We start from the raw sequence: 14,607 nt of genomic DNA, 5'->3' as shown, positions 1-14,607 counted from the left end.
ACCATGACACTGACATAGTATGGAGGAAGCTTAACCAGATCAGGGCTCCAAATTAACATTTCCAGATGCAGATGATGTGTAAAAAACAATTTTATAGGGACAATTTTAAATATTCTACTCTTATTAAATGTACCATTGTTCTTCTATAGCATCATACTGAACTGACCGACAGCTGCAGTGATTATAAAATTAAGCACTTTTTACTACATGATCAGCCCAGATTGGTGACAGGCTGGTCAGTCTCACGTCTTTCAGATTCCGAGCCGTTCCATTTTGCTACCAGCAGCCAAATACAATAGATGTAGAAAGACAGTTCACTCCTATTACTTATGAATGGGATAAACTGCAATGCACAATATGATGTAATACGTCCCGCCTTCTAAGTATAGAGTAAGTATCTAAGTATCGCTGATTGATCACGTCATTGCATCAATGCAGCTGCCGTTAGAAGCTCCGGTTCCCATAGAAACTAGAGACTCGCGCTTAGGAGTGCATATGTGCATTGGTTCATCTAGCATGTAAAATAAGTTTTTTATATGCTATTTGAGCATAAAAAAAACAAAACATTTATGGGCAGTTCATGTCAGATTTTGTTGCTGATTTGAAATATGTTATTTAAATGTGAGTTCACCAAGCAGATATATCTATATCTACATAGGACTTCTTGGATGCCCGAAATAGCTGCCATGAGGCACTGCAAATATGGCCGCTGAGTGAACACTTTCCTTGAAAAGAACTTTGCAGTGGCACAGGCAATAACGTCAGTGGCGCGTTCTCACTTTTCTCTCCGATGGCGATGTGATGCACACCGGCCTCCTCTCTCTCACTCGTCTCATTCACACTGGTTAAATAGTACTTGTATTGCGCATAATTTTAGTCATTCCCACAGGTTTTGTGCTCACACCAAAAGTGCGCGCACCACTGATCTATATTAGTGGAGTGCAGAAGCCGCTTCGCAGTCTCAAACAGCTTGTGAGTCACAAGTACCAAAATGAGTGGCTTACTGCACTTAAACGGTCAAATACATACAAAATTGTTTCAAAATGCCTGTCTTGGTGAGTATTCAGTTAAACAGTCAGTTTGGGAATCTTAAATAGTTGAGAAAAAGTTGAACATGTTGTGTAACAGTATATAGGGACCAAACTCTTAAAGTGATGCAGTCTAATATTCCTGCTGCTGTCATGTTAATCAAAGGACAAAAGACAAAGAAAAACACTTTATGCTCTTGACTGAATACGTTTTATAACTTAAATTGTAAGCATGAATATATATATATTTAATTTTTGCAATGAAGACTATCCAGTGTTTACATTTGATATGACATTACGACTGAATTACACAAAGCAAGTAATTTGAATAAAAGTTTGTTTTTCGTGAGAATTTGTGACTTTATACTTCAGTACAAAAAAAAAAAAAGGTGCCAAACGTTGACAAAAATTGATTTCTTGATTTGATATTTTGAGATTTCATAATGTCTAAATATAAAATAAAAAGCATTAGTGAAATATTAGTGAGTGGAAATGGCTAAAAAGCCAAGTGCTCCTCTGCCACAATCTACTGGTTATAGTGGAAATTATGTCTTTTTTACTTTTAAATAAAAGTTTGTTTGCCACAAAGGTGTTAGTTTTCCTACAACATTTAGTTTTACAAATGGGGACAATCTTTGAAGAATGAAAACAAATGTTTTTGGTCACCACATTAAAATTAACATTTAAACTCGACAATATTTAGACCGTCAAAGTGCTGGGAAAAGCGTGAAGCACTTTAAAAAAAAAAGTCATAGATGAGTGCTTTATTTTCACTCTCAAAAGTTTGCATGAACCCTGAAATGAATAACGTAAAAACATTCAACCATTTCTGCCACAATACCATTATTACGGTTAAGGTTACCACATAAAATCCATGGTGAATGTTGCTGATTTGTGGACTGAAAAGGCTTCTATAACTTGTTCATTCATGGCACAATGTCTCTCCTGGTCAGTGCTTGTTTCCATGTCATGTTTCATCTGATTATTTCATTTCATTTGGGATTTATCCTTGTGAACAGAAATGGCAGCTCTTATCAGTTGGGAAACATGGTGGTCGCACCAGTGCGACCTCTAACAAAATTTAGTCACACCTGCAGGGAAAAAAGCAAAATACAACCATTTGGTCTAGGAATGCTAACGGTTAATTGACGATCGATTCATTGTTGATAATTTAACTGATAAAACTTAACGATCACCGATTAAGCACAATATACAAATTACACCTTTAATGCGATGCAAACTTTAAAAGTGCATTAAAATATTTAATACATTTCCATTGCTTTCCATGTCCAAGAACTTTGTTGGAAAGTAAAATTAAACTTGACTTAACAATACAAAGATAAGCATTTCATCATATATTGGGCTCTGTGCTTTGAGACACATGCAGGGCATAGCATCTCGTCTCATATCTTTACATTTTCTCCCAATAATCCAAAGCTACTGACACTGACAGAAAAGCAAATTACATCTTCCACACGAGCAAGACATTTAAATTCGATGTTGCTCTGCCAAGAAAAGTGAAACTGAATAACGGCATGTGTGAAATGTGCTAGCTATATTATAGAGTGACATGCTGGAAAAAAATTTGTTAAATTAAAACTAAGGTTACTACAATTGTAGCCGTAATTAACTAAAATGAGGGAATGAATTAAGTTGTCAACAGAACAGTACACAAAGCCACTTAATTCAAATTTATGGGCTCACGTACCTCCCATTCAGTATGAATCCAAATGTTCCATTGTTGCGATGTAACTTTTGCCTGCTTACCAATTATTTATCTTGTAAACAAAACTTTATATTTCACTTGTGTCAAAATATTCACATAAAGAATTAGTTGTGCAAAAATGTGTTTTGGTCGTACCACAGGTGGTGGTAGCAGTTATTCACACTGAACTGCACAGCCCTACATGCCATAGTTTTGGATCATTTTACTTTAGGATCATTTTACTTTAAAATGACGATAATGTTAATTGCAAACTTTGTGATTGTGTTTTAAAATACAACACTACAACGAGTACCATGATGACAGGATATGAAACAGCCAACAATAAAACCTCCATTTAAAGTAAATTGATCCAAAACATAACTATGGCGCTCTGCATTATTGTATCAAATGATCATAAATCACATTGATTCATTTTACAACCCTACTACTAGCCTTTTATTTACATGTAGACTAAAAAAAAAACAAAAAACAAAAAAAAAACCTTTTCATTCGGATGAGGAAGCAAGTGTTTTGAGCATTTACATTACATTCTGTCATGCTGGGGACTAGAGCTGCATGTTTTATCACAATTAAACCGCACACATTTTGGCAAAGGCTGCGATTATTTTATGCGCAGCTTGTCAGAGCTGTCCGGCTCTGTGAGCAGTAGTAAATGATTCTCCATCTGAAAGCCAGAGGATGCTCTTGCGCAGAAACTCCAAATACACACTGCTGTAGAAGTAGATAACACGCGTCATTCCAGGAACTCCCCATGGGCATCATACTATCGCTGTAGCTGAATAAACTGAAGATTGAAACGCTTTGATTTATTAAACATGACTAATAAACACACGACTGCCTTATTCTGTGTAAGAAGCCACATCATCTTACAGAAGGATGCTAAACTCATTATGAAGTGATTTTGGAGTAAAAACATTAAATGTTATCTTTTGTTGGACAAGATGTTAATAAATGCTTCTCATGTCTGGAAAGATGTTTGACGTGTTGCTTTTTCAAATGTACATAAGCTACTCAAACTCGCAGTGCTTTCAGATGGATTAGCATTTACAGCCATACTTTGACAAGCTGCACAAAAAATAAAAATAAATCACAGCCTTTGTGATTTCATAAATCGCACTAAGAATCGTGTTTAAGCGCGATTTCAATGTTCATATCATGCAGTATTAAGGTTAATGATTAATCGAAAAATTGATTGTTAATTTAAATGACTATCGATCATGGGAAAGATTGTAAATTTGACATCCCTAATTTGTTTGCAGTCTGGAGCCCTACTGATGGTGATATTTGAAATTAGTACTTTTATTCCACAAGGACGTAGGAGTGTATAGAAAATATTGATACATGTGAATATTGCGATATAGGGTTGCTCGATTATGGCAAAAATCACAATAAGGATTATTTGACAATACTAAAAATCACAATTTAATTATTGGTCATTGAACTATTAAATAAAGTCTTATTTTATCAAACAAGTCATTTTGGATGAGTGTAAAATTTCACAATTATCGATAGGCTACTTCAGCAAAAACTAATACTAGGTAAACTAATGTAGGCAAGTACAAGATCCTCAAAACAATTAAAGATGACAAGTAAACAGTCAACTCATCAGAATAAATAAATCAATTACAAACTAAATGGACAAATAAATACAACATAAAAAAATACAAATGAAATAAACAGTGCTTTAATTTTTCAGGGAGATGTACTAACAGTGGTATTTAGTAAGTAATAGCCTACAACAGTAACACTGATAAAATAACACTGCATAGTCTTCACCGTACACATTAAATAGACTAATCCTAATTAAAGCTACAACATTTATTCATTCGAGAGCAGGGAGTGATTTTATCTGCCTTTTGTTGTTTTATTAACATTAATGACACAGACTAAAGCAGTAAAGTTGTGCTACTATCACTTTAAGACTAAATGCACTGATCCAGTACACTGTTACACAAGTTCGTTCTCAACAGTTTACATTTACTTAAGACATATCCGACTGTGTTTATGAGGATACTTGCGAACAAGCCCACAGTATACTTCGCTTGTACGTGTTCCACCCCTTCTCGAAGAGCGTGCACAGAAAGCCACCTGAGGACATTGTCTCTTTCAAGGTTTAATGCACTTAATGACACTGGTTAATATTAGGCACGTTCTACAGTTCAGCAACAGTAGAATGCATTTTACAACACTCACTTTCTAAATGGCAGTGTTATCTCAGAACGTAAACGGTGACGCAGAGAAGCACAAGGGTGCATCTAACGTTAGCTTTAGAAACCCAGCTCACAAGATGATAGTATTATAGGTCAATTCCAGCATTATGGACGTGACATTTGCAGTCAAAACTTGAAATATAAATTCTCAGAATGCATTTAATACCAACATATTGAACCGTCTTGTTTATAGTCCCTTATTAAAGGAGTCAAGACATTAGAAAAATGCCAGTCAATACAATCGTTTTATATTTTAGATGAGCAAAATATACGTGCGTTATGGACGTGAAAAAAAAAAAAAAAAAAAAAAAAAAGGGTTGGCTCTCCAAAGAACCAAATATTATATAACATGTTCGCCTTTATGAGGAAAAACGTCATGGACGTGACGTTACGAAAATGACCGCTCTGAAACCAGCACAGAAGACTGCTTTATAACTTTCAGACACCTCAAGCGGGAATTTAAACAACCACATGTTGATATCTGGGATACCAATATGGTAAGACTGCAGAAATAATCAACTTTATACTAAACTTTATACCCTGTAGGTCTATTGCAAATGGTTATGGATTATTTCTCATGTTGACAAGCGTGTGCATTGTTCAAGAATCAATTTAGAGACCTTGATTTTCGTTTCAACAGAACAGCTTGCTAAAATATTTAGAAATATTAATGTTTATTAGGGTTGGGTAAAAAAAAAAAAAAAAAAGATTTCTCGATTTTAATAGATTCTCATTTTTACAAACCGATATTGATTCTTAAATCCCAAAAGTCGATTAGTCTAGTCTGTTTTCAGTTGATTAATGAGCAAAATATGTAGCGCCTCCCATCCAATAAATAGCAATAATCTTTGTGCTTTGTTACTTTTGATATGATGCAAAGTCTCAGATTTCAAATGACGTCAATCTTATTATTAGATAAAAAATAAATAAATAAAAAAAACAGTTTTGGCGCTGTTTAATGTGACGTGACAGATCGCTTTAGCGCCTCAGTTAAAGAGAAGCGGCAGCACGGAGCGCATGTGAACATTCTCTCCTCCGCTTTAATACAAGTTACACCGCGAAAAACATGACTGAACATCTGAAGGTATGTTAAAATATATCCGTATCATGTCACATGAAACCGCTCAAGTGTTTCAACCTCGGAAAGACTTCAATAAAACAGCTTGTAAACAATGTCAAGTAACGTCACATTTACCTCAGACAAACACTGAGTGACCATAAACTCAGTCAGCTAGAAAAGTGTACTCTTGAAAGTAACATTCTGAAATATAGCTACATAATCATTATCATTTTTAATGTTCTTCAATCTTTGAATAAATCAGTTATGTCAGCCGCTATTTAAATGTTTATATTTAAAAAAAAATGAATCAGAGTAGAAATATGATTATGCAACTCTAAACTTTATAATAAAACATTGAGTAACTTAAATATTTGTATATAATTAAGTTAATTTAACCTTCATTATTATAGTAGTACCAACTGACTCCCATGTGTAGTTTAAAGCATTAGTTGAGAGATTTTTTTCCTCTAAAAAATTTGCCATGTAGCCTACTGTATCTGAAATACTATATCCAAAATAATCGATATTGAATCGAAATTGGAATCGAATCGTGAAAATTGTGTAAATACCCAGCCGTAATGTTTATCATAAAGCAGTTTAAAATCAGAGGTTTTCCCCACAGTCAGGTGAACCGATTGACACTATTGTCACTCGCAATCATGTCAGTTTTATGCCTACCTTCTGATGACCTTCGCAATCATGCCTACCTTCTGATGTTCATATTTTGTTCTTTAACTGGCAAAGAGGAAGAGAAGGTCATTTTTTTTCATGGCAAGGATGATCTTTGCATGGAATTGCCCATACCAGCACCCGCTGTGATGTACAGAGCTGAAGTGTAGACTCATTTTGGCTTCCACTAAGGAGATCCACTAAGATCATCGAAATGAGTCATGCTGCTTGCAAAATAAGCCATGATGCTAAAATCCAATACTCACAAACACATTGAATCTGAGAGCTCACTTAATATTTCCATGCCATCCGTGCTGCTGAGTGGCGTTTCGATAGAATATGCAAATATGTACTGCACGCTTTCCTCTTAATAACAAAATAAATACACAAAAATGAGAATGGTGGGAAAACAGCAGCAAGAAAGCATCTGATTATAATTTGGATGTTTGCACAAGCTCTGCACATCTGCAATCCACATTTATTTGTATAGCATTTAATACAATAGGTGTAGATGCTTCAAAGTAAGCAGCTTAACACTTTACACTTTCTGTTGTTAAATACTTGAGAAATTAAAAACCTCTATACTGTTAACCTTTGAAGCAGGATCCAACAACAACAAAAAAAGTTATATACAAACTACATACACACTGCTGAGAGTGGTGTTTATTCAAGTATGTAAATATGTGCTATGTGCTTTCAGTGAGAAAACAGAAGTTAAGAAAGCATCTGATCTTAGCGATGTGGATATGCTTGCGCAAGCTCTGTAATTCAGTGTCATAAAATGAATTGTGTACTTTGTTAAATACTTGAAAAATTAAAAACTGCAATACTGTGAGCCTTTAGAGCAGGATCTAAGAATATTTACAGTATGTATGTATAACCGTTTATATATACACACTGTGTTTACCTAAAGAATCCTGTAAGCACAACTTTATTCAGATTACAAAAAAATTGTGCTAATGTTCTGTTACAGGGACTGATAAACGTAAACGCAAACTCAAAACACCTTTCTTACAGTACTGCAATATATAACCCCTGTATCATGATACTCATCGTATCACCGTACTAGTTCCCAATGAACAGGGCAATGGTGACACCAGAACAATAAAGATTAATGATTCTAAAGGGAAAAATACAGAATTATGACAGACATGCTTGTACTCCATCACTTACTAAATATATTTAAAATAATGTAGAGTAGTTTAATGTAGTACTGTCACTGAACTTCTGTAAACTTTAATTTTTTTCCCCTCACGCAGTTCACGACTTGCACATTTGTTGGATCTCTTACACTGACTCTTACAGGGCGTACTATGTCCCGTCTCTTTATTAATGCACTTACATAAGAATAAAGCATCTAAAATGCTTTGAATCATCAGAATACGAAAACGAAAAACACAAAAGGTTGATTTAAAATAGTTTGTGCTTTCACTTTAAGGAGTGCCACTCAAGCGCTTCAGGTGATAAATGCAATCAATCACAGTTCTAATCGCAAAGCATGTCAAAATGACTTCAAACCTTAAAGGCTTAATTCATCCAAAAATTAAAATTCAGTCTTCATGTACTCACCCTAATGTCGTTCTCACACGTCACATGCACATTGGAATGTCCGTGTTTACTACAGTATGTGCGTTGTTCAGTAAATCTGTTCATCATATAAAGCAAACGTGTCTCTTCAGAAGACTTTGATTAAACAGCTCAATTGATTATTTTTATGATGCCTTTATGACCTTTTTTTGGGATCTTTTAAGTTAAGGTAATGGACTTTAAAAGGAGGGACTGAAATCCAGAAATCTCTCAGGTTTCCTAAAAAATATCTTCATTTGTGTTTGGAAGATGAAGGGCGAGTACATTAGAGAAATTTCATTTTTGGGTGACCTATACCTTGTACAGTAAGCCGAGTCTTTGATAAAACTCATATCGCGATCAATTTTTCACATCACTGAGAGTCGCATTTTTATATCGTAATATATAGATATAACAATATATTGTTACACCCCTACAGTTTTCACAAAAATATCAGGCAGCACAACTGTTTTTAACGCTGATAGAAGGGCTGATGATTTTAAAGGCTGATTTATACTTCTGCGTCGGACCTACACCGGAGCCTCTGTGCCGTAGACTATGAGTCCGTTTTCCATTTATACTTCTGCGTCATTGTCCGCGTCGACGTGCATGCTGACCACTAGTAGGCAGTGTCCGTGGTAATGTTGAGTATCAAGGCAAAAGCCAAAGCAGCAGCAGCTTGTCATGCATGTTGTCAGAGAAGCTTACAGATAGAAACGGCAGAGAAGCGGCAAACAGGTAACGACTTTTGTTGCAGTTTGACTGCATGTGTCCCCCGAAACAGTGTTTTTCATTCCTATGGAAGTTGAAAACGCTCGCTTTTCTCCTATTGCTCCGCGCCAGTTTTTTGACCCATGGGAGGGGTTCTGGCAGACCAATCACAGCGCTTGCCGTCTACGTAGAATTGACATGTTACATTTTTGAAGAGGTGCACGTCAGGCTACGTCGTAGGCTGTTTGTAACACATGTAGCCTATGCCGTAGCTACAGCAGACCCTCGACGCAGAAGTATAAATCAGCCTTAAGGTTTTATATCCTGAGGCTCTGATGACTGCCTGTAGCCACATGGGACATAGAAATGACCTAAAGAGAATTTCTACATTAAATCCACTACTAAAAAGCCTACAGATTCAAAGCATGTGTGGCTTTAAGTAATTATGACAGAAATAAGCAAGTTTTAAGTTGTTGTACGAGTGGAAAAAGGCTGCTTTGTTTGACAAAAAAAAAATGGGGAAATGGCACTTTAAAACAGTGTGAATTGCATGCACGACAATATTAACAGAGGATGTGATTATGAAAGCTTTGACAGATATTTTGAAAGGCATGATTAAACACGCACTAACAGAGGGGCACAGATCATGGTACAGACATTATTTTTGCACCACTTTGTTTGCTGTCCATATAAAAGTGGAGTTTACAGAAACTTTATGAAAAAACTAAGGTCTTCAAAGAGAAAAAACAGTAAGAGTATCCTATGCAGCAGGCCCCTAAAATTGGAAAACTTTACCTAAATCTTTATCAATTAAAGACCAGCAGCTCTCATTTAAATATTAGAAGACTCATCCATTCCAAGCTATTCATCTGAAACTGTTCCTCCATCTTCTGTGTGGCAGGGAAGAGGGGGATGGTCAGCGAGAAGGGAAAAAAGCCTGCTTGTTTTGCAGCACAACAGGCCACTGCAGCCCTCCTGCTAACCCACGGCAAGAGAGGAGGGGTTGGAGGGAAAGGGCCTGCACACTGCGATGCTGTTTCTGGCTTAGATTGAAAGCATGCTGTCAGATATCTGAAATACCAGCTTTGAAAGCACTGTCCAATACCAGTGTTTATGTGCACATGTGTTAATGCAGGGGGTGCCTGACCCACATCTACCGCAGTCCTCCAAATTTATCACAGCTAGTCCCCAGCTTGTTTAGTACCAGGATGGTTTGCATGAATTTAAAATTGTTAAAGAATTAACATTATACTTTTACCAAATATAACTATGGCATCAATTTTCATGTTCATTGTATTGTTTCAAGGCACACAGGAGACTTTTTCCCCACCTCAGTTTTATTCAGGCACATACTAAAAATATGAATCCATGGACATTTCAAAAGGCTTAAAGCTGCTGTGTGTAGGTATCTAAAGGCCAAGGTCAAAACACTAATACTGATTCAAATGCATTAATAAACATAGCTGACCAGATCTTGTATGTATATCTTATCCAATTCACTTAAAAGTACATTTAACAAGGATGAAACGGACATCATGTGCTATACTTGCATTTAATCATAAAACAAGGTTAGGTACATTATTTTATATCTCATTAACTAAAGCATACCAACTAATCAAAACGACTTAAATGTTGCTGAGATAATAAAACGGTGCAAGTATCCCATTACTGTTCGTTTAAAGTGGCAAAATTGGTTATGAGAACAAACAAGTTGCTATCGAAAATTTCGTTAGTTCAATAAAAAGTTGAGCAGGCTAAATCAATAAGTATTTCTCTGAACATGAACTGCAACTCTGAAGCTTATGTAACCCTTACAAATAATGTTTTCTCTCGGATCAAATCAAACCCAGTATTTCGATATGGGCGAAGTTATGCAATGTAAGCGACTTTACACTAGATACTAATGTGTACTGGAACAACAACAAGTTGGATTCAAACTTTCTCTGAGGACAAAAGAGGAACCGGCACTTGACTTTTCGATTTGATGCAACTAGTGAACAAGCCCCGGCAACCACAAGAAAAGGCAAGCGAGATGAAAAGCCTAAAGCGACTACAAAGCAGCCTCACATATGCTCCGCCATACCGGCTTCATATCTGCTCATTGAGTGGACCGACACACATTAAAAGCTGCCATCTTAGGTTAAAGACTTCAGAGGCAGCGAGACAACGACGATACCATCTTTCAACGATTCTTTGTTAGATTTTCGAGATTAAAAGAGGGTTTTAAAGAACTTTTTAAACACTAAATATGTTGACAATTATTTTAGTCCATTTTAACGACAAAATACAGATATGCGTTAAAATGGCATAAAAACACTGCGGGATAAATTATAAATGAGCTTTTCCCCTATTCGTGGCTGTACAACGCTGTAAATGAAGCAGGTGCTTTTCAAGTTTTCTGTGTGGCGTTAATATGGAGATTAGATAATAAAACATGTTCGGCTTTATATATATAGTACGAAATAAACAAAATCGTAAACTTTTGAAAACACGGAAACTCTCCCAAGGATAAACCAGGTGCATTTTTTTCAGTTCCCCTCAAAAAAAAAAAAAAAAAAAAGTGTCGTCCGATCCCTACTCCCTTTAAAATCCTTCTACCTGTTGAGGGTAAAGGGGGACAAAAGAAACGTGAGATGAGTTGTGTCCAGTTAGCAAGTTAGCTTGTTGTGAGACAATGAAGTCGACGCTGTCCGTCTCTTACAGCAGATCGGCCACTTCCAACTAGCTAATTACCTCAACGCACGTCTGCGTCTCCAGCGCACCACTCACAGCCGACCAAACGATTGAAATAAAACATTTTTTTCCAACCCAGAACACAAGCAACACCTATGAATTGTGATTCGTAAAACACGTTGAAGTTTTGACTCCTATAAACGAATAGATGAAGAAAACGAGGAACTGACCATCTGGCCTCAAGCAACCTTCCCCGGTGTCTATATTGTCCTTCGGACGAGCGCACTCGCTTTGCTGTTTCCACATACAGTTTCGAGCATCATCGAATGTTATATAAGCGAAAGGCACAAGCTTAAAACTTTAAGGTTATTCTGAGGTGCAGTTTTGTGCACGTGAAAACTATTTTGGGGTGTAATTGTTGATACGAGGGGTCGGGGATCTCCCTCATTCAGCTCGGCCAATGACTCACCTCTACGTTCAAACCACCTCGTGTCTCAACAATTAGCTTGCTAACGAAAGCTTACTTTATGTGGTTTTGAAAAAAATAGTTTTATCAATTCGTGAGAAATGTGAAGGATATAAGTGATTTTCTAGGCAACGAATATAATAAATAGTTTGTATATAATTTAACTAACATATTTCTCTCTTCCACCCCTATAGGGATCCGTGCGGCTCTATACAATGCAGTGCGCGTGAGCTAAACGAGCTAATGTTAGCATGTGCTCGAGCTAGTTTGAGATTCTTCGATAAGTTAAAATGTGGAGAAACGAAAAACTAACGTACGGCTTCTGTGTTTCCTGTGAAACGTTGAATTAAAACAACTTTTCGCTGTTTTAAAACACAATTTACACCGCGGGTACCATCAGGGTACAAAACAAGTTAAATGTACACTCAAAAACAGTTTTCTCACAATGAAAGTACGGGTATATTTGTACAACAATGTTAAAAACGCTAAGAACTACCTAATAAGTTTGTGTGCGACTGATAAAGTTGGTTGATTCATATTATATCATTAGAAAGAAAGGATATTCCTTACCCTACTCAACGCGGGTCAGTTTAGGGTTTTCACCAATTAACTCCTCTTCATCTATCCCGAAAATCCGTTTAAATACGTGAATAACTGTCGAAATTCAAATTCTGTCGGTAAAGTCGGCGTCTCAGCGTCCCGTCCTCGCCAACTCTGCTTCTCTCCTTTGTGTTAATTTCACTCAATTCGAGTTTAATCCGATCGATCCAGGCAGTCGCGTTCTCGTGTCCTCTCCTCTAGACACTCGCGCTCACCTTCCACAGGCAGGGGGCGCGTGCATGACTTACTGGATAAACATGCGTGCGCGTGAGTGACCTCGCCGGGCTGTGACGCAACTGCTTTTTTTCTTTTACTTTCCAGGTCTTTATAAACATTACGTATTGTTTCGATATTGCAGTTTTTCGCTGAAAAATCAGTCTTTAATATTTTTATATCACATTTCGTGTTTTGAAACTTTTTAGCGCTCTTTTTAGTGAACATTGTGCATATCTCATATTATATTTTAAGTTTTTAAAGAATCTCTGTGCGCTGACTGAAAAGCTCATGTAAAGATCTCAATGTACAACAGTTCTATATGTTAACACAATATCTCCATGAAGCATTTATGTTGTTTTTTACTGGAATGCTGTGAATCATTTCGTCTTTCACAGTTTAAAAAATTGATAAGCACGCTTATTATTAACATGTTGTGCTTGCTTTCTTGAATCTGAGAAATTTTCCATTCACAACTTTACAATTATTGGTATAATTATACACAACCAAGCTAAACATATATATGCTGAATTTACCTGACGCGTAATACAACCAATCCCTGTTGGCGTCGGTACCCCGGATGTTCAGGTCTATATGCCTACAGCTACATACACATTCGGGTTGATGAATTCCTCACACACGTCTAATCATCAGTCGTTACACGTTATGGTTCATGTATTATCGTTTTATTTCACTTATTTCACCAATTTTCTAAACATATGGCAAGAAAACTGCTAAATATACATTTTATCTTAAACAGACGCTTTATTCGTATGCAAACTAACACAAAGCCAATCCCGTTGTATAAAAACGACACACAAACAAACTGAGTTTAGAAGGTTTTATTATATTTTTTTCGTGATAGCATTTCATTTTGAGAACACAGCAAATAAAGTTGAGGGTCACAAAGTTACTCCAGGTTTGGCTTTATCACACCCCTTTCACAACAGACAAGATGTTCACCGGATATCTATTAACAACATAGTGCCAAGAGAAAGCAAGTCTTTACACAATCACTCAGACACCTAAATTAATGTGGATCTGCACTGACTTTACACAGCGGACTGCATTGGAGAAAATTAATTTTGAAGAAAGGAAAAACAATAGATATATTTATATGCATACAAATGCATGCATATGTGACGACTTGTATGGATATATAAGTACAGGCATGTATGCGTGAGTGTCTGTCTAATGGATAAGTGAGTCTAGCGTTATCATATGCAATATACGATTGCACGTAATGACTGAAATGATCCTGTGTAACATGAATATGTTATTGTTTTGAAGTCCCAAAATCTTTTAAGGCAAACAGCAGATCTAGTTCTGGAGGTGATCCATATCTGGAGCCATGATTTTAGAACACAGGTAAACACAAATTTGGCATTAAAATAGGTATATAGAGCCAGAGTTTCTATACAGAGAGGAGGATCGGGGGGGCACGTATACGAGGGGTCAAGGCAGATGGCAGGACCAAACTAAAATAAATGAAGTAAAAGATTACCTTAAAATGGTGTCAAAGCGGTTTTGGAAATATCGCAATACTGTTGCAGTTTCAAGCTCTATTCATACAGTATAGAATTTAAGCAAATTCAGTACAGAATTCTAGCTCGGTCAACGTACACCAAAGCAAGAAATGATAACTATATATACAGAATGTGAATGATAAATACAGATTTAAAACA

At 36.4% G+C, this 14,607-nt stretch overlaps 1 protein-coding gene across 1 annotated transcript in view; it reads right to left on the bottom strand.

The window, feature by feature from the left end:
- Positions 1-12,923, bottom strand: part of chd7 (chromodomain helicase DNA binding protein 7) — a 58,784-nt gene extending 45,861 nt beyond the window's left edge. Inside the window, exon 1 of the mRNA XM_067363580.1 lies at positions 12,680-12,923. The gene's annotated coding sequence lies outside the window, so the exon portion shown is untranslated. The remainder of the gene's footprint in view (positions 1-12,679) is intronic.
- Between the last annotated feature and the right edge of the window lie 1,684 nt (positions 12,924-14,607).

This window comes from Chanodichthys erythropterus, chromosome 16 (genome assembly GCF_024489055.1).
Source record: "Chanodichthys erythropterus isolate Z2021 chromosome 16, ASM2448905v1, whole genome shotgun sequence".
NCBI classification, from domain to species: Eukaryota; Metazoa; Chordata; class Actinopteri; order Cypriniformes; family Xenocyprididae; genus Chanodichthys; species Chanodichthys erythropterus.
This window is presented reverse-complemented; position numbering and strand designations above follow the sequence as displayed.